The sequence below is a fragment of the Lynx rufus genome, unplaced genomic scaffold (genome assembly GCF_022079265.1).
Source record: "Lynx rufus isolate CCGP_SWC_20201006 ecotype Redwood Valley unplaced genomic scaffold, mLynRuf1.p SCAF_10, whole genome shotgun sequence".
NCBI lineage: Eukaryota > Metazoa > Chordata > Mammalia > Carnivora > Felidae > Lynx > Lynx rufus.
The window spans coordinates 20,658,785-20,678,817 of NW_025814824.1; positions in this window are offsets into that span (position 1 = coordinate 20,658,785).

Genomic DNA, 20,033 nt, shown 5'->3' on the forward strand with positions numbered 1-20,033 from the left:
TCCTATTTAAAATAAGGAAATGGAACTTGATATTCTCTAAGACCCCCCCCCCAGTTCTAAGACAAATACAGTTATATTTTATAGCTTTGTAATATAATCAAGCATTCAGAGCAATACCTGGCCCATGGGAAGTACTCAGTAAATATTCCTTAAATGTGGAATGATTAATTAATATAGGTACTTTAATATAGAAAGTACAACCTAAAAACTAATTTGGCTTAATGACAAAAACAAGCAAGAAATTACTATTAAATTCATTTCTTTGTTTACTACTGCTAAAGATTAACTTTTTCTGTTAAAATTATTTTTAAAAAATAATTTATTAATCTAATAGACTTTGATCCTTACAGAAAGTATAAGTCTATCAAAAAAATCAATGGAGTAGAGGGGAAATGGTTTTGTGGATAAAACTAAAATTCACATTTTCTATTAAACATGGCAGATACAAGACAAGCATTTATTTCAACTCCCCCCCCCCAAAAAAAAATAGTGTGATGATGGAAAATAGATTTTGTGAAAAGAGCACAAAAACCTATAAGGACAAACAGAACAAAAGGAGAGGATGGGGATGACAACATCAACACAATTTTGCAAGCTCAAAGACAGAAGGATAACCAAAGCAACACAGAAATCAAATGCTATGGAATGGGAGCTTTAGGGGAGAAGAGGAAACCCAAGAAGCAAGCTCTTTTGTCTCATAGGAGCCTGAGAAACACAGGCATTGGAGGCACTACGTGTCTCTGAAGAATGGGCATGCACTAGGGTGATAAGTAGGAAAATTAGTTTGAAATTCATGTAAGAAGCAGTTAAGCACCTAAACCCAGGGATGGCTTTATGGATGTAGAGCCTATACACTTATACAGGGTCTCACACTTAGGAACCTCCCACATGGTATAATGCTCTGCTATTGCCATCATGAAATTCTTAATAATTTTTGAGTAAGTGACTCAACATTGTCATTTTGAATTGGGTTCTACAAATTATGTAGCCAATCCAATCTAAATCCCCTCCCCTAATTCCACACAGCCAGGCATATATCCCTCCTCCACCCCGGCAAAAAACTGAATGATAGGATATTTCAGAGTATTAGGCACAGCTGAAAATAGGAGGCTAAGTGAATTACTTAGAGAACAGTGAATACCGTCCTCCACCAGGCACAGTGAATACTGGCAACCAGACTTACATCCCCAGGCAGAAGATTGCCAGATTCCTCTCAGACGAAACTGAAAGAACAGTTGGAAGTCTTCCAATTAAACAGTTTCTGTTGGATCACCTGACAAGTCCCCATCATGGACATAGAGCTTCTAATCAAATCTTTAGTGTCTCAAGTATAAATGGGAAAGCTAAGGATCATCAGAGATTTGAGGGAAACCTCTATCAGAAACACAGGATTAAAACAAACAAAGACTAAGCAGGAACTCTGAGGATTCATGACACTAATAGTAGAAGAGAAAATTATGTTATAAAATATTATTATTATCTTTAGAGAGATAAGAGAAGCTATTACAGTAATAAAAAAAGAATACTAGTTTTTTTAAAGGAACACTCAGAAAATAAAAAAAAGAACTATTGAAATTAAATATAGATAGGATAAATAAAAAATTCATTAAGACTTATGGAAGATAAGGTGATTTCTGGGTTATTTCTTCAACCAGAAAGCAAAATAAAATAAAACAAACAAACAAAAGAGATGGGAGAGGAGACATAAAATATAAGTTAATGAAAGGATGTGCAGCAGGTTCAAAATCTAAATAACAGAATTTTCAGAAGGAGAAAACAAACAAAAAAGCAGATGGGAAGAAATGATTAAATAAAAAATACTCATACTCAAAAATTCCAAAATCAAAGCCGCTGTGTTCTCAGATTGAAAGTGGCTATTCATTCAGTATATTATTGTAAATTTTCAGAATACCATGGCTGAAGAGAAGGTACCAAAATATGTTCAAAGAGTAGAAAAATAAAACATGTCACAAAAGATTAGGAATCAATATGACATTAGATGTCTCAAAAGCAAAATTGAAAGCTGGAAGACAATGATTAAATGCCTTTGAAATTCTGAAGGAAAATGGTTTTCAGCCTAGAATTCAATTTTCACAGAGTCAAACTATCAACCAAATGTAAGGGTATAAAAAAGGCATTTTCAGATATGCAAATTATTAAGAAATGTATTCCTGTGTACCATTTATTTGAAGTCCACTAGAGAATGTAATATACCAAAATGATATAATAAATCAAGAAAGAGGCAAACATGTGATTCAGGGAACGGAAGATACAACACAAGACAATGAAGTAAAATCCCAAACACAAGATAATGGCATAAAATTCTAGAACTATGCCTGTGTACCAAGACAAGAGAGCAAAAAGATAAATTTAAGCAAGAATATGAAATATTCTAAGTGAAAAAATAAAAATAGAAAATTACCTGATGTTTAGGGGATATATTAAGTGAAGAATTACACTTCTAAATAGAATTTGTAAATGAAAAGTACTTGATATGACAGAGAAAATGAAAGAGCAAGGCAATTACTAACTCTAGGAAAACCAAAAGTAGTGCACCTAGAAATATAATCCTTGTGCTTTACATGGTTCAACTATAAATAACATTCACAGAGCCATCAAAATGTTAAGCATGGATTACTGATTTATGTAAATTTTGATGTAACTGCTTTAGGAGTTTGGGAGGAATGGATATGTTCTTTTCAAGATGGTGGGTTTAGAGGGGTTGGTCAATGGTCAGTAGGGAATATTTAAAATGAGATTTAAAAAAATATAAATATTTAGAAATGTAGTGTCAAATACCAGAAGAAAATGTTAAGGGATTAGTGGTCACCTGTCAAAGACAAGAATCAGGAATAGGGAGAAGTGGAATTAGAAATGCTGATTTTTGTTATGAGCTTTTTAAAGCTGCAAGACATTTAAAACCATGCTCATGTATTCTCTGATTCAAAAAGTAAATTAAACACATAAATCTGTGATTCATATATACTTGCAAAATACTATTATAATTCTATTTAATCCCCAACTGGTAGTGAATGAAATAATGGCAACCTCAAGAGGAACAAATAGGTTGTTTTGGTTGACAGCATAAAGTAAAATGACTATGACTAAATGAATTCATCATTAATTATTTCATTTTATAAACAAAGCTTTAACACAGCTATATATAAAGCATTTGCCATTGTAAAACATCAGCATATGCTCAGAAATGGAGGGTAGCCTAAACATTTTAGGGTATTAATGAGTAGTGGCAGGTTGATATAAATTGCTGAGGTACCAGTTCCACCAAGCTATGGAATTATAATCCAGATCACAGAATTCCCTAAGAAAATAGATTAGCAAAGGGCATCTGATGTGTTAATGTGGCGCAGGAGACAATTTTAATAATAATTGGAGAGAGCCAATGACAAAAGAAAAGGAAATCCAAAATATAACTGAAGTGAAAAGCCAAAGGAAAAGAAAATCAGATATAATGATACATGGCAGCTCCCCAAATAGGATCACCTTAAATCAGTAATTTCAGACTTATTTGGGAGGAGAAAGAAGCACACTAAGGGCTCCAGGAGGGTGCAACGTTTGATCATTGAAACAACAGCCTCTGGAGGGTGGTTATCTTTCCAAGCTTGCAGTTCTAGTAAAGGCTGCCCCAGGTTGTCCTACATTAGGGTGTGGCGGGTACGCGGAAGGCTACCATGCCCATCTCAGCTTCATGTAGAGCAGCTACAGGTTTGCACACTGGGTTTCCAGGTAAGAGTTCTGCTTGAAAAAATTGTTTTATGGCTGAAAACCAAGTTTGAAAAATACTGGTCTACCCCCAGTTTTCTATTTTACAGATCTAGCAATAAAAGCCTTTTAAATAATCACTTACCCAGGGTGAAGAGTAACAAAAATCCGATGGCAGAGTTAGAACCAAGAGCCAGGCTTCCTGCAAGCTAATTAACTTGCTTTCTCCCACACTAATGATCCTGGTTATGTTGCCCTTCTGTTAAAGTAAATATATTTTACCAAAGGGTATATTTATTATTACTTTGTATAATGAGTCTTTAAAACTACACGGTGCATGGGACGCCTGGGTGGCTAAGTAGGTTACGCACCTGACTCTTGATTTTTGCTCAGGTCGTGATCTCACGGTTCATGAGATCAAGCCCCCTATCCGGCTCTGCGCTGACACTGTGGAGCTTGCTTGGGATTCTCTCTGTCTCCCTGTGTCTCTGCTCCTCCCCCCATCTCTCTCTCTTTCTCAAAATAAGTAAACATTAAAGGCATACAGTGAAGAACAAAATGAAAAAAAATACGAGCACCCTAAGTTGAACTCATTCAAATAGTATGCAGCATTTAGTTTTGGTTTTAAACTTGTAATTTAACTAGTAGGTCTTATTCCATTTTAAGCTATATTGACAGTTTTGCCTCCATCTACTCTGTGAGTAGCTTTGTTGAATAAAGTAACTAATTACTTTGTTGCAAATACTACAGCTTGATGATTCATACCAGTAAAGCACTGTCTCTTTAGGGCTTGCTGGTTTGCTGATACATGAATCCTTCTCAGTCTGCTTCTACTCCTGTTCTCTCCCCCTGTCCTCTCTTTCTCCCCTCTAGAGGTTAAGGGACTGAGTTTGTTCCCAGCAGCTCCCTGATTGAAGTATCCACAGTTCCTCCTTTTGTGCACAGAATAACAAAGGAGAGGAGATCATTTTTTTTTGCTTACTTTCTCTATAAAAATGTCTGATTCTCTAAACTAGAAATATTTTTTTCTTAACAACCATAATTATGTCACATACCCCCCCTCTGCAGCAGCTTTAGCTCACTATTTTGACTATCCAAGCAAATAAATTAATTTGCATATGGGAGATAAAATAATCCAACAACTAATTGTTACTCTGTCAAACATCTCTGGTAGAAATAGCTTCTAATACTTTCCCCCACCCGCCACCTTAATATTTTAAAAAGACAACTAAAACATAGCAAGCTATTTTTTTTTTTACAAAACCACCTTTTACATACGGTCCTCTTTTTTTACTTAATATTTTCAAGTTTACATATTTATACTGAGAGAGATCACAAGCAGGGGAGGGGCAGAGAGAAAGGGAAGAGAGAGAATCCCAAGCAGGCCCCATGCTGTTAGCGCAGATCCTGACATGGGGCTTGAACTCACAAACTGTGAGATCATGACCTGAGCCTAAACCAAGAGTCGGACGCTTAACCAACTGAGCCACCCAAGTGCCCCTCCACAGGATCATCTTTAAGGACAAAGCTTGTCATGTGTTTAAAAGAATGTACTAGGTAATTACATTGGTTGCAGCATGCTGAGCAGGATAAAGAGGGGAAGTGGAATTTGAGAAAATGATGAATATTCTATAGCAATACTAATATAAATAAGTTATATGGTATCAGGTGAAGAAGCAACACCAGCACCAAGCTTAAGACCATTATATACTATGAATTTGTGCTGATTAGATTTTTTTCTTGTGTTCTACCTTGGAAAAGATATTAAATCACAAGTCTACTTGGGGATGGGCTGGGTGCTTCTGAGAGGTTATAGCCGAACTGATGACCTGATTAAAGACAAAAAAAAAAAATGCATATTTAAAGGATGACCACTAAATCTTAGTTTTGCCAAGCCTACTTATAAAATGTATTCCAAATGGCTGAGTCTCAGGTAGCTTTCTGAATATCTGACATCAGTCTTCGAAAGAGAAAATTAAACAAAAGTAAATGATAATTTACAGGATGATCTTTTGCTGTATAAAAGTATCCTGCTGATAATTGAAAGGCAAATTTTGAGATATGTAAATGCTGTCATTCATGGAGAAAATTAACTCGAATGTGTTTCCTTTTTTGGGGGTTGTATGGTTTCATAATGAATAAGTTCTCCTCTGCTGAGATGCAAAACAATCTGCAATCTTAAGGAAAAAATAATTATTTTAGTAATTTTAATTTAAAAAAAATCCCAAGAACTCCACAACTTCCATGGGAATTTGGTGTTTCCAGGAGGAAATAACACATTATCGTTGGGGGGGGGGGTGTTGAACAGCCCCCAGGGTGCTCTTACTTCCTAGCTTTCCTGCTGACCAGCTGCTGGACCCAGATTGTATTAAGAGCAGTGATAATTAATTGTGCTGTCTCTTAACTCAGAAGGACTCTGGTAGGGTTGTAATGAAGTAATACTGCCAAGTATTTAGTTTTCTTTTTTTCTTTTTCAAGGAAAGTTATAATACTAATACATGATAATTATGTTGTATACACCAATACATAGGACAATATTCCCTGAATTTGTATTCAACTTCATTGAAAGAGCATAAATCGTTCAGGGCTTGTTTGGTGACTTGGTGAAAATAAAAATTACTGCTTTTAAACGGTGAAAACGCAGCCAGTCGTCAGTAATGTGTTTAGTTAACACATGCAGCATCAGCAAACTAATGAAGTTAACAGCACAGCCTGTGTTGAAGAAGAGAAGAACTTTTGTTACAAGCTATCAGTTTTGTTTGCTGATTAAGATTGAGGTTTATTCTCTTTGTCAGCATCATAGGGCTATTCCTCTCCTTGCTACCTTATTTTATTTATTTATTTTAATGTTTATTTATTTTTGAGAGAGACAAAGTATGAGTGGGGGGAGGGTCAGAGAAAGAGGAGACACAGAATCCGAAGCAGGCTCCAGGCTCTGAGCTGTCAGCACAGAGCCTGACACGGGGCTTGAACCCACAAACCTCAAGATCATGACCTGAGCCAAAGTTGGATGCTTATCCAACTGAGTCATCCAGGTACCCCTCCTTATTACTTTTAAATTAACTACTGTGCTATTGTTCTTGGAGCTTTGTGATCCTCTTTATTTTATTTTATTTTATTTTATTTTATTTTATTTTATTTTATTTTTTATTAAAAAAATTTATTTTATTGTTTATTTATTTTTGAGAGAGAGAGAGAGAGCAGGGGAGGGGAAGAGAGAGGGAGACAGAATCTGAAGCAGGCTCCAAACTCTGAGCCTGATGCAGGGCTCGAACCCACGAACCGTGAGATCGTGACCAGAGCCCAACTCAGACGCTTAACCGACTGAGCCACCCAGGCGCCCCAATTTTTATTTTATTTTTTAAATGTTTGTTTATTTTTGAGAGAGAGAGTGACAGACAGACAGACAGACACAGCAGGGGAGGGGCAGAGAGAGAGGGGGAAAGAGGATCCGAAGTGGGATCTTCACTGACAGTAGCCAGCCTGATGCAGGGCTCAAACTCACAGCTCACGAACTGCAAGATCATGACCTGAGCCAAAGTTGGACACTTAACCGACAGAGCAACCCAGGTGTCCCTGTGGTCCTTTTTAAACTAATTTCTTGTATGCCCATCAGTTTAGGCCCAATCAGAGAAGCAGAACCAGTGGGGATTTGTTGCTGAGCTGGATCTTGCCTCATCAGGGAAGTTGATTCAGTCATCTTCATGAGATAGTTGTCCTTGTTTCTGACACTGGAGATTGAAGTCCACAGGGCTGCCTCCACAAAGTCTCCCAAACTGGATGACTTGAAATAACAGAAATATGTTGTCTCACAGTTCTAGAGGCCAGCAGTCTGAAACCAAGGTGTTAGTTTGGTTGGTTCCTTCTTGGGAGCTTCTGGTGACTTGCCAGCAATCTTCTACTTCCCTGGGCCTTTAGGTGTATGACTTCAGTCCTGTACCTTCACATGGCAGTCTTCCTGTGTGTCTTCACATACTCTTCCCTTGGGCATGTCTCTTTCCAAACCTCCCCTTTGTAGAAGGATACAAGTCATATTGGATTAGGGCCCACCGTCATGACCTCACTCTGACTGGATTATCTCTGTAAAGACCCCATTTCCAATCAAGGTCACATGCTGGGGTACTGGGGCTACGCTGGGGAGAGCAAGAACAAGCTGGGACCCACAAGTATGAGCTGGAACGAAACCATGTTGGTTCTCACCACCTCTGATTTTGATGTTCTAGGAATCCTGCAGGGGAAGATATGCTTCATCATGGAGCTAAACACTCACCTGGTGTAGGAGTCAGAGGAGATGAAGGAGGTTCCAGGGAAGGGTAAGGCAGTCGCTGGCCTGTCTGCTGCCCCACTCCAATGAAGTGAGCCAGCAGATATAGGCTGTGTGCTAGAAATGGCTGCTGCTTCTCTTTGGACCTCCATATTGCACTCAAGAACCTCTCTCTGGTGGCCGCCACATAAGCCAGAAACATACAGGAAAGGGAATTCTGGGAACTGTAGTTCAGTCTAGCCAGATTGGCGCCTAACAAAGCCACCACTCTAAAGACTTTACATACTCACTATTGAATATCTGATAATATGAATGATGATAATTAAGAAACCAAGTTGTTCCCAAGCATATATACCAAACCCTCCCAACTCAGACATGGAAAAGGCATTCACCACAATTCATCAGTCACCCAAAAAGTTTTAACTGGATTACTGAACACTAAATCCACCAGTTTAATTTGCCTTTATGCCATCAACTATTAGGAAAGGACTTGAAACCCATCAAACCAAAAGATCTTAAGGTTGCATTCCGTTGAATTAGGTAAATTTGGAAACAAAAAAAAAAAATCAGAGAGTTTCCTCTCTTGGTAGTCTTATTAGCAGAGGGGTACATACAATGGGTAATCACACAGGCTTTGGAACAGATGGACTCAAGTTTCAAACACAGTCCTGCCCCTTAGCAGTGTGACACTTCAGGAAAATTCTTTTCATCTCTCCCTCTCTCTATTGTATTCCCAGTCCATAAGTATATGGATAACCTTAATAGTTTCCTCAGAGGGTCACTGTGTGATTGAAATGAGGAAATAGATATGAGGAACTTGGCACAAACTGGACATGTAGTAAGTGTTAATGCAATGTTGGCTTATCTCTTCCTTCTTTTCTTCTGCCTGCCTCTCCTCTTTCTTCTTTCCTTTTCCCTTAACTTTGAGAACAACAAAATGGGTGTCTTGAGTTCCTCATAGCACAAACTTTGCTTTTCTACAACATGTGTGCAACCTAAGTCTTATGGACAATAAGACAAGGGAGTCTTTAAATACCAACCTATTTCGGAGACCAGGAGTGGGTGGTTTTTGAAGTAGCATCTCTGAGAGCAGTTGGGAATGGAAATGCTTATTTCTAAGACAACAAAAGGGAGAAAATGTTCCATTTGAAAATACTGCATGATGAGTAAACATGGTGAACTTTTTCTAGAGAGGTCCTTGAAATTTCTTTGGGCAGAATTTAAAGAACAAAATTAAATGGTAATGAATTTCCTTCCTCCCAGAAAATGGAAAGTATGTTCTCAGGCCTTTCTTCTCTCTGTTTGTATTCTCCACAAATACAAAGCCTTCCCTCTTCACAGGCCCCACTCAAGCCCACCACTCAGTCCAGCGCTCTCTCTCCTCTCATAAGTCACATCCGTTGTCAGTAACCGCTCACGTGAGCATGTACTAGAATCTTCTGTTATCACTGACCCCTGGGTGTGCTGTCCATGTCTTCTCTCCTTATCCTGTAAGCCCCATGACAGTAGAGGCTTCATCAAACATTTCATTTACTGAACGCATAAAGTAGTCAAGGTGCTTAGGATGGATGGACTCTAATAAAAATGATGTGGAATGGAAAAGAAAGGATTGGAAAAAGAGAGAACAGATCAGAAGATGTGGAACAGAGTGGAAAACAATGAAAAAGAAGCTCATGGGGAGTCTCTGAAATCTTTCCAGATGCCACTGCTTGAGACAGTATAAAGCAATGACCTTGGCTGGCTGATGTTACTGTTGCCCAGTAGAACCCGCATTTCCAGAGTCATCAGGTGCATCTGAAATGCACTTGTCTCCTGCATTGAGCATTGGTTCCACACATGTTTATCAATTTTACTGCGGCTCCTTCTAGTCTTTCAAACTTCTCTAACCATTACCCTCTCCACTAAGAGAACACATGCTAATATACTAATGCAGTAAGACCTCACAGACACAGATTGCTGAGAAAATATTTTTTAGAAAACAGACAGACAAAAAGGATATTCTACATTTATTTTTATCACCTCTTTCTCAGAGATTCTCAAAAGAGGGGCATAGACTCATTCTTACAATAAACTTACCAAATTATTAAAAGATACTTAAAACAAATATACACAAATGCCAACTCTCCCAAATCACCTCTGTGAAATTTACTAACTCTTTAAACTCAAACTCAATTTTATAACCCTTTATAAAGAAGCCAGCAATTTGAAGTAGTGGGTTGGAGGAAAGAACCATAAAATTTCAATGAATTCATCCCAAAAATGTTGTATTGTGCCGGGACCTTTCTACAGGAGACAGTGCGTTGTTTGGACTGCTACAATTTTAAAAGATGTCTTTGAAAAGGAAAGGCATAGATTTTCATAGCAGCTAATTCTAGACAAAGACTGAGGCCAACAGTTATTTTAGTTCAACCTAATTTAATGTCACAGTGGTAGGTCTGATTTATTTATTTATTTACTAATTTAAAGAGGCTGCTCCTCCACTGAAAGAGGTTGTATGCTTAGAAATGGATAATGTTGGCAAAGCATGGAAAAGTTCTCTCTCTCTCTCTCTTTTTTTTTCCCTGAAAACAATAACCTACATTTAATGGTAAGAAATCACCAGCAAATTCCATTATGTTTGTGGGCTTGACATGTGGTGCTTATTAAGTGTAGGAACAAAGCCACTTTATACATCATAATGTTCACATTACAAATTCGCTGCTCATAATGGTGCTGCAAGTGTATGTGCAATTTTTCTGAACTTATGAAATATATTTCTGACACCTCAGGTATTGATGTATGCACGCATGATATTGTCCCAGTGCAGTAGGGAGACTTAACTGATGTCTGCAAGATTTGATTTATTACAAGTAAATATGATTGCCTTCATAATCTGATTTTATTATGTTCGGGGCTCTCGCAGGTAAACTTTTAGTAGAAGGAAGAAGGCCAATTTTATTAAACCAGTGTGTGTTCCTATGAACCATAGAATTTCTTGTCAAGGGGGGAAGGGGGACTGCTGATCCAGAAAGCGTATTGAAAATTTCAAAAAGAAGGATTTACTTCCAGCATTCCCGATATCCTATGTTCTCAATCCCTGCAACTACTTCAGATGTGGTCTTGCTATTCTGAACTTTATATTGCTTTCTTAAAAGCCAAATTAAAGTAAAACACACCTATCTGAGGTCAAGAGTAAATATACCTAGGGGATAGACATACCATCTCAACAAATTTTGGCACTAAGAATTTTTCTCTTTTGTTATGGAGACAAAGAGATCTAATGAATTTGAAAGAATTTGTATTACCATTGATACTTTCAAAGCTGTTCATTGGTAGGACTCCAAATATCAGGGCCACTGCTTTGCTGTAGCAACAACTCAAAGAATTAAACGTAAGTCATCCCAGAATCAGAGATGAACCTGGGCCCAGTGCTCTAGGTGAAGGACATAAGTAGAAACAGGGATAGTAAGTAGGAAAGGACTGAATAAAGTAGGAGACCTGTCCAACTCACCCTTTAATGAAGACTAGATACAAGGACCTTCCCAGGACAATTATATACAATCTTATTCAAAGTGTAGAAGAATAAAAATTATTGACTTGAGAGTTTGCAAACTTGCCCCTTCCTCTGCCCACTGAAAAAAAGATCCTGGCCTTACTTTCTTCTTCTTCCCTAACTTGTTGATAAAGTTTCTGCTACTTCATTGCCAGCATCACCAGGGTAGTCATTCAGGCTTTTGTAATCCAGAGTAAAAGAAGAGAGAGAAGGGTAGAATAAAAGGAAAGAGTGAGGTAGAAAAAGAAGGAATGCATTGGCTTGAGTTAAGGAAAAGCTTTTCTGGGGGTGGAGGGTGGGGAGGAGGACAGGACCTTTTTAAGGAGTTTGCAAGTAAATCAGTCAAGAGCACCTGAGGGGCACCTGGGTCGTTCAGTCAGCTGAACATCCAGTCATGAGTTCAAGCCCCACATGGAGTTCTCTGCTGTCAGCATAGAGCCTGCTCAGATCCCCCCCACCAGTCCCTCCCCTGCTTGTACTTGCGCTGTGTCTCAAAAACAAATTAAAACATCAAAAAAAAAAAAGTGCACCTCAGTGGTGTAAACTAAGTTGTTAGGAGAGAAAATAAAGGTAGGAATGTTATGCTATGAACTATGAATGTCCTTCACTGTTTTCAAGAAATACAAGGGAAGGACCTAAATTAATTTTCAGTTACTTTTCTTTGATGGTCTGAGTTTCTTGAATGAAATGTGTTTCAAGACTGTGGCCCCGAATCTAATAAGATCACATGTGTATGATACGGTCAAAATATTGTCATTTATCTTCCATGAAGTGGACATCACAGCATAGGGTAACCAAGTAGATAATGCAACCATTACCAGTGAAAGAGCCATGACAAGGAGTTTAATGAAGATGCCCAGAGAGGGCTGAAACAATGAGACAAGGTCTTTTTTGGTTTTCACTATAAAGGGGACTAGAATATACCTCTTTGGCATATGGAATATTTTGAGCTAAATGGCGAGTACAGGAAAAGCTGTAAAAACAGAACACAGTTTTACTTTTGTAAAAGAAATTTACACTTATAAAGGAAATTTCCATGTGTAAAGATGTCTTCCTCTCCCTTGCCAGGAAGATGAAGACTTTAATAATTCTTCGTGATGGAGAAAGTCTAGAAAATAGTTCCAATAATGAAAAGTAAAGATTTATGCACCCAGTGAAGAACAGGAATCAGGAGGTAAGAAATCAAAGCCAATATAGTAGTTCCAGCTCTTCAGAGGTCATGATATAATAATTATAAGACAAAATAAATATTGTACTTCATAAGTTGTTTTTTTTAATTATTTTGGTAGTTTTTTTCTTTTGATATTGTCTTTGATTATATCACTACTTTTGTTTCCCTTAGTGAAGTTTCCTTTGAAATGCCAACCACATTGAGGGACAAACAAAGAAGAGTTGGGGTTTGTATTAAAGGAGAATGTTAAAGGGGACTCTGAGACCCCTGGCAGTTGACCATGCTGACAGTTTTAAAATTCCCAAAGGGACAATTGCAACTTAGGGGCAGGAGTGAAGGACCAGGGTCTAATCACGTCCTCATTCCCTACTTGAAGAGTCTCCTTCTTGATTTCAAATCTAAAGGTGATTTTAAACTATGTTTATCGAGAGAAGCTATACACTAAAGATGCCCTCAACATTCAATCATAACAACCACCACTTTACTTGGGATATCACTAAAGCAAAATGGTGGAGCTATTGTGTCTTCAGCTTGCCCAGTCTGTACTCACTGCCTCCTTAAGCTAGGTCCTTCTTTCTTTTGTCCTGACAAAGCAGCCAATTACTTAAACCTGATTTTACCTAGATTTGGAATAACATTGTTGAGAGTGAATAGGGGAAGGCAGTGTGATCTGTCCCCAGTTATTGTTTAAGTTAGAAAGCTGCTATCTAACATTACCAAGACTTTTATCTTCAGATTTTATATTCGAGACACATCTTCTAGCTTCTTATTGCCCTCTACAAAGTAGCAACTTCTTTTTGCCTTAATTGAAATGTATTGTGTTCTGTATCATATCTCGTATTTCCTGCAGCAGGAGTTCCCAGTTGGGGATCTCTCTGTAAACACATTGAGTATTGATGGCCCATACATCAAGGGTTTCCATATGAGCGGCTGTGTGCTTGGGAGAGATGGGATGCACATTTAAGACGAGGCACGCTTCTGAGTGGGACCACAGTGCTTTTCTCACGCTGCACTACCATAGACCCAGAGTGTGGCTTTCTGTCAACCTAGCGGGGACTGTGATGAAACATAGTTGCCACATAGGAGGCAAAGAACCATAGCCTCCTATGTGGATGAAGTCTTGTATACTTACTTCATTGACATGGACTATTTACTACCAGATTTTGATTGTAGTAAAGTAGTGGTTATATGTGCCTCTCTGGTGGCACCTTCCATATATCAGTGTCTCTGTGATAAAAGTAAACTGAAAAGAGATTTATGGGCAGGTGAGTATAGAATATGTATGTACATGTGCAAGATGTAGGCATGTATAAAAATGCTTGTTCTTAACTGTGTCCAGAAAAACCCAGATATTAATGATTTGGGGTTATCTGTAATTTTGCATTCCCAACTTTTCCTCCATTAGTGAGAATAAAACCTAAAAACAGGTTTTTATGAACTTATAGATGCCAGCTGGGTGTATGGTAGATTTTTACCTTTAGGATATTATTTAAAGAGATCTTAAAGCAAACCCTTCCTTGGCAATAAAACAAAAAACAAGAGAAGAAACAAACAAACAAAAAACGAAAAACCTTCCTCTGCAGACGTCTGTGATTTCACTATTATCTATATGCTCTCATGGGCTAAGCATCTCCTGGAATATAATTACTGACTATCTAGCATCTCATAACTTAGTGTATAACTAAGTGTATTATCCTTCTTTGGAAAACTCCAAAGAGTGATGGTAGGAATGAGAGAACTGAAACTCTATCAAGGAAACTTTTCTATATCCCATTTTGCCCCAGACATCCTTATACCAGCCTCTGCTTTAAGAAATCGTGGCCATACAATCTATAGGTGTATGGTGTAGATACCTTGAAATATTCTGACTTTCCCATACATGTTTAAAAGAACAGCTACTTTAGAGATTATAGAGCAGGATTAAACTCTAAACATTTTGCCTTTTAAGCAAATATCTCCATCCTGAACAGGCTAATTTCACCTTACTAGGATTGCATATATTAGCCTCCAAGGACCAAAAGGAAGGGACAGTGTTGCAAGTAACAGAAAAGAAAACTTTAATGGCTTAAACAAGTTGGGAGGAATTTACTTAGGTCAATAATAATTCTGGAGATGTGTGCTGCTCAGTGATATCCAGTACCACATGATTTTACCTCATAGTCACAAGACAACTACTGTGGTTCTCGTCTTCATTCAAGGCAGGAAGAAGGAGAACGGTCATTGATTTTATCAGGAAAAGCAAAAGTCTTCTTAGAACTCCCAGCAAATGTCTTCTTAGGATCTTTTGGCCGGAAGTGTGTCATGTGGCCAAACCTACCTGCAAAGGATGTTGGGAAAGTGGTAATCTCTCTTGATACTGGATGCAATGCTACCCGTACCCCCTTCAAAAACTACACATTAGCTTTTTATTTTTTTAATGTTTACTTATTTATTTTGAGGGAGAGTGAGCGAGTGGGATAAGGGCAGAAAGAGAGAGAGAGAAGCCCAAGCAGGTTCCGTGCTGTTAGTGCAGAGCCAGACCCAGGGCTCTATCTCATGAAGTGTGAGATCATGACCTGAGCCAAAATCAAGAGTAGGACATTTAACCATCTGAGCCACCCAGGCGCCCTGACACATTGGCTTTTTGTTAGCAATAAAGAAGGGGGTGGAGATATATGGGGCAAATAATAATATCACAGATGAGAATTCCACCCCCGTTCTCAAAAAAATCAGATTGCATAACAGTTTACTGTGAACTGTCACGTGAGGTTTCACAAAAAAGGAAAAGGTCTGAGAAGTCATCTAGTCCACTTCATTTTATAGACAAGAAAGCCAAGGTGTTGAGAGGTTCACTCTCACAAAGCCCCTCATCTACCTGAGCCTAGAAGCTGGCTTTCCTAGCTACCATGCTTAAATACCTCCCCTCCTGTCTTAATATCTTCTTACAATTCTTTTTCAGATGCACATCACTCTACTTGCAAAAAACATACAGAAATCCATTGTGCCCTTGCCCAAATCCCTTCTTTTAGAACCCAGTAATTGGAACTCCCACCTTTGCTATGGAAATGGCAACAAGTACTTAGCATGCAGTATTCATTTATTCAAGAGAATGATGAAATGGTATAGCCATCCCAGATAAGTCACAGAAGGCAGAGATTGGCCCTTCCCTATTAGCTGCCACTGTTCCTTAGAGAAGATTAAGCGGGGTGGGAGTGCATAAGGGGAAAAGCCAGGCTTTATAACGAAACATACTTGGTCATTTTTTGTTAACTCTGACCTCTCGGGTAGCAGCCATTCTCCTTCATTGCTCAGAATATGCTCAGAGGTAAGAAATACAAATATAATATTGGTTTTACGTCTCTTTGTCTCCCCAAATTTCCTATAACCAGAGTTCTTATTAAATCTGCATAACGCTGCCAGAAAAGCAGGGTTGAAAAGCTACCCACGTTCCCAAACAGAAAATCTCTGCAGCAAAACTAATCACAGACTCAAGCACATTTGGAATGGTTAACAGCTCAAAAGGAAAATTAAACTCAACAGTATAACTAATCCAAGACAATCAACCTTGATTGTCACAACACAGACATGTACCAAGGCAACCTAAGAATGAAAAGAGAAAAGACTCTGCCCTTGAAAAAAGTGACACAAATGTAAGAGGAGTAGGTGTGGTTGAGAGGTATGTCCCCATCATATCTTGACCTATTTTAGCCACTTGCTTTGGGACGTTTGTCAGGTCACTTATGTCTCTGCTGATAATCTATAATACTGAGATTGGTCTATGGTAATTTTAGTCTCCCAAACTCTTCATTACTAGTCACTTGCTGAACTCCTCATTCTCTAAGAGGTAGAGAATACAGTTCAAATGCCACTTCCTCCAAAAAATCTCCTGGATTTTCCTAGGATGAGTTATTTCCTACTTCTGGCCTCACCGTGCACAGCTCAGGAACAAAACCTTTCAAACTGTATCATATTATGTCAATTTTTTTCCATTTTCCTTATTAAACTGTGAAAATGGGTATTTATGTAACCATCTCAGGCCAAGGCCAGACATAGGAGGTCTTGATGACTTTTCCGAGTGGATAAAATTGAACTGTGAGTGAGTAAATTTGGTAGCTGTCTATGAGGTGTCATTTAATGGTGTCTGGCCAAATTCCCCTTCCTCAAAATATCCCCATTAGCCTCTGACTCCTCCAGAACCCTCTTTCAGAGTTAATGGCTTTGGGTTTTCAAAGTTTGTTTTTTGGTTTGTTGTTTCATTTTTTTTTTTTCAAGATACCTCTATTAAAAATCAGATCTTCCTGGAAAGGAAATCAAGCCTTAAATCTTTACCACATTCACTCATTTACTTACTCAACATGCATTTTAGATCCCTGCCAGTGGACCCCATGGCTCGTTTCAATTTTTGACAGGGAACACACTTCTGCAGGATGTAAACAGCACCTCAGGAACATACCAGAAATTAGGAAGAGAAAACTCAAAGGAAACATTGAAATAGACATCCCAACTACACCAAGAAGACCTTTATTCTTTGGAATTATAAAAACAACTAGAAGATTCTTTTATACAAGAATAAAAGAATCACATCTCTGCCCCCAGGTAATTACCTGGGACTGTTATCTTAGAATCCACGCTGATAGTGTGGAGCCTGTTGTGGGGCTTGAACTCACAAACTACAAGTTCATGACCTGAGCTGAAATCAAGAGTTAGACACTTAACCGACTGAGCCACCCAGGCATCCCCTTCCTTCACCTTTAAAATTGGAAGCAATCCTCCATTAGTTCATACCAGAAACTTCTCAGAAGTTAACCATTAAGTAGAAAAAAATTAATGAGCAGATACTGACTGGTAAATGAGAGACAAAAGCACTGAGTTTAGAATACATGAATTCCTATTTCCAAAAAAGAGGGTCTTCAGGGGGAAAAAAAATCTTTGTAGTAAAAAGTACATACAACAAAAATGATAGTATCGATAAATGACATGATAATCTCACTAAATTAATATGGTTTTTAACAAAATTGTGAGTAGTAAAAAACAGCTGACAATAATTCCTTTTCATTTCTTCAGCCATATTAATAACTAAGCAGGTAGGTAAAACTAAAAGTGTATTTACTCTGCAAACAAGACCCACGAACAAGGCATAAATATTACACAAGGTGGTGTGAAATGTAATAGACTTTAGTTTTCATTCAACAAGGCACCTATACATAATCCATTGGCAAATTAGTTTCTTTTTGAAACTCTTGCTGAGCTTGTCATTTCTAATTAATGAGAATTTAGTATATATTCTACTGTAACCATGATAAACCCTTTTTCTATAAAATGGATGCTGTAATGAACAAAACTCTGTGTGCCCTTTCTCTGCATTCTTCCCACAACAGGATTTAAGGAACTTGGGTCTGGCGTGTCAGACCCAAAAAAAAAAAAAAGAAACAACAAACCAAAAAACAAGACTCAAGTTGAACACACTGAGTATTCAACTTCTTGGCACGGGCCGACTGGGCATTGAAAAAACGTGAAAAGATTCACGGTGTGTGTGGGGGTAAAGCAATTATTGAGAGCCTTTTACCCCACCCCAGACAGGGAGACATGCCAGAGAGCATGGGCTCATTTAATGACCACAAGGACATTTTGTCCAGAGAGAAGACAGACCTTAAAGGGACATAAATGGGCAATTTAGAGAAGAGGGAGCTCAAAGGTTAATGGGCTCAAACCAGAAATCAGAGAAATGCAAATTACGAGAGCAATGAGCTATCTTTTTACAACCGTCAGAATGATACAACTCAGCTGGCCAATGCAAGTATTTGTGAAGATGTGTGGATTTGGGGATTTTCGTGCCCAGCTGGGGGAAAATGGGCCATTTCCTCGATTCTGGAGAGCAACCTGGTACTACCCAGTCAAATTAAGTTTGTGCGTATCCAGATATACATTCTGCTCCCAAATATATATGGCAAAGACATTCTTACACAGGGCCACAGGAGATATGAGGCTGATCATGGCACCTTAGTCGTGGTAATAGACTTGGAAGCACTGTGGATGCCCATCAAGGGAAGAGAGAATAACGAATTATGGCGGACATGCGCAACAGTACTCTGGAGAATGGGAAAGCCACGTTTATGTTTGTGCATTGACTATCCACGTAATAACATGGATGAATCTTAAAAACACAAGGCCCATGTAAAAGCCTTCACACGAGTGTTTAGAGCAGCTGAATGCCAAACTTGGAATTAACCATAATGCCAAAACTTGGAATTAACCAATGTTCTCCAATAGGAGAATGGATAAACAAACTGTGGTAGATGCAGACAATGGGATATTACCTGGCGCTAAATGAGCTATCAAGCCATGAGAAGACATGGAGAAAACCGAAATGCGTGTGTCCAGTGAAAGAAGCCAATTTGAAAGGCCACATATAATTCCAAGTATATGACATCCTGGAAAACTATGGAGACGATAAAAATGTCAGTGGTTGCCAGGGATTAAGGGGCAGGGAGGAATGACAGGCAGAGCACAAGAGATTTCTAGGGCAGTAAAATGCCTGTGGATGATATTAGAATGATGGTACATACCATTACACATTTGTCAAAACCCACAGAATGTACAATAGCAAGAGTGAACCTTAATGTAGACTATTGGCCTTAGTTAATAATAATGTATCAATGTTTGCTTATCAGTTATATATTTTTTTAACGCTTTTATTTATTTTTGAGGCAGAGAGAGACAGAGCATGAGCAGGGGAGGGGCAGAGAGAGAGGGAGACACAGAATCCGAAGCAGGCTCCAGGCTCTGAGCCGTCAGCACAGAGCCTGACGCGGGGCTCGAACTCACGGACTGTGAGATCATGACCTGCGCTGAAGTCGGACGCTTAATGAACTGAGCCACCCCGGCGCCCCTGCTTATCAGTTATAAAAAACATACCACATTAATGCAAGTTGTTAATAGGAGAATCTTGGAAGCACAAGTAGAAGAAGAATGGAGAAGGAGTATATGGAAGCAGTGTATTTTCCACTCAATTTTTTGTAACCTGAGACTGCCCTAAAAAATAGTAATTATAAAATAATTATTTAAAATATTAATTAATTAAAAATGGTGTCGAGTTAAAAGAGGAAATAGGTTGTGATATGCCAGATATTGTTCACATAAATTAAAAACGTGTGCAGAAAACAATACATCTTTTATAAAAACACGCGCAAGTAAAATGATGTGTGTTTTGAAACTAACGAGAAGGGTTGCCTAATGAAGAGGGGAAGAGAAAGGGTGTGTGGGCTGTAAGTAAGGGGAAAGGAGGAAAGAAAGGCAACAAGGAGACCATGTGCACAAGTCCTCAGTGTGTACTGTGAACTGGGGAATATGAGGAAGCCATCCCTCTG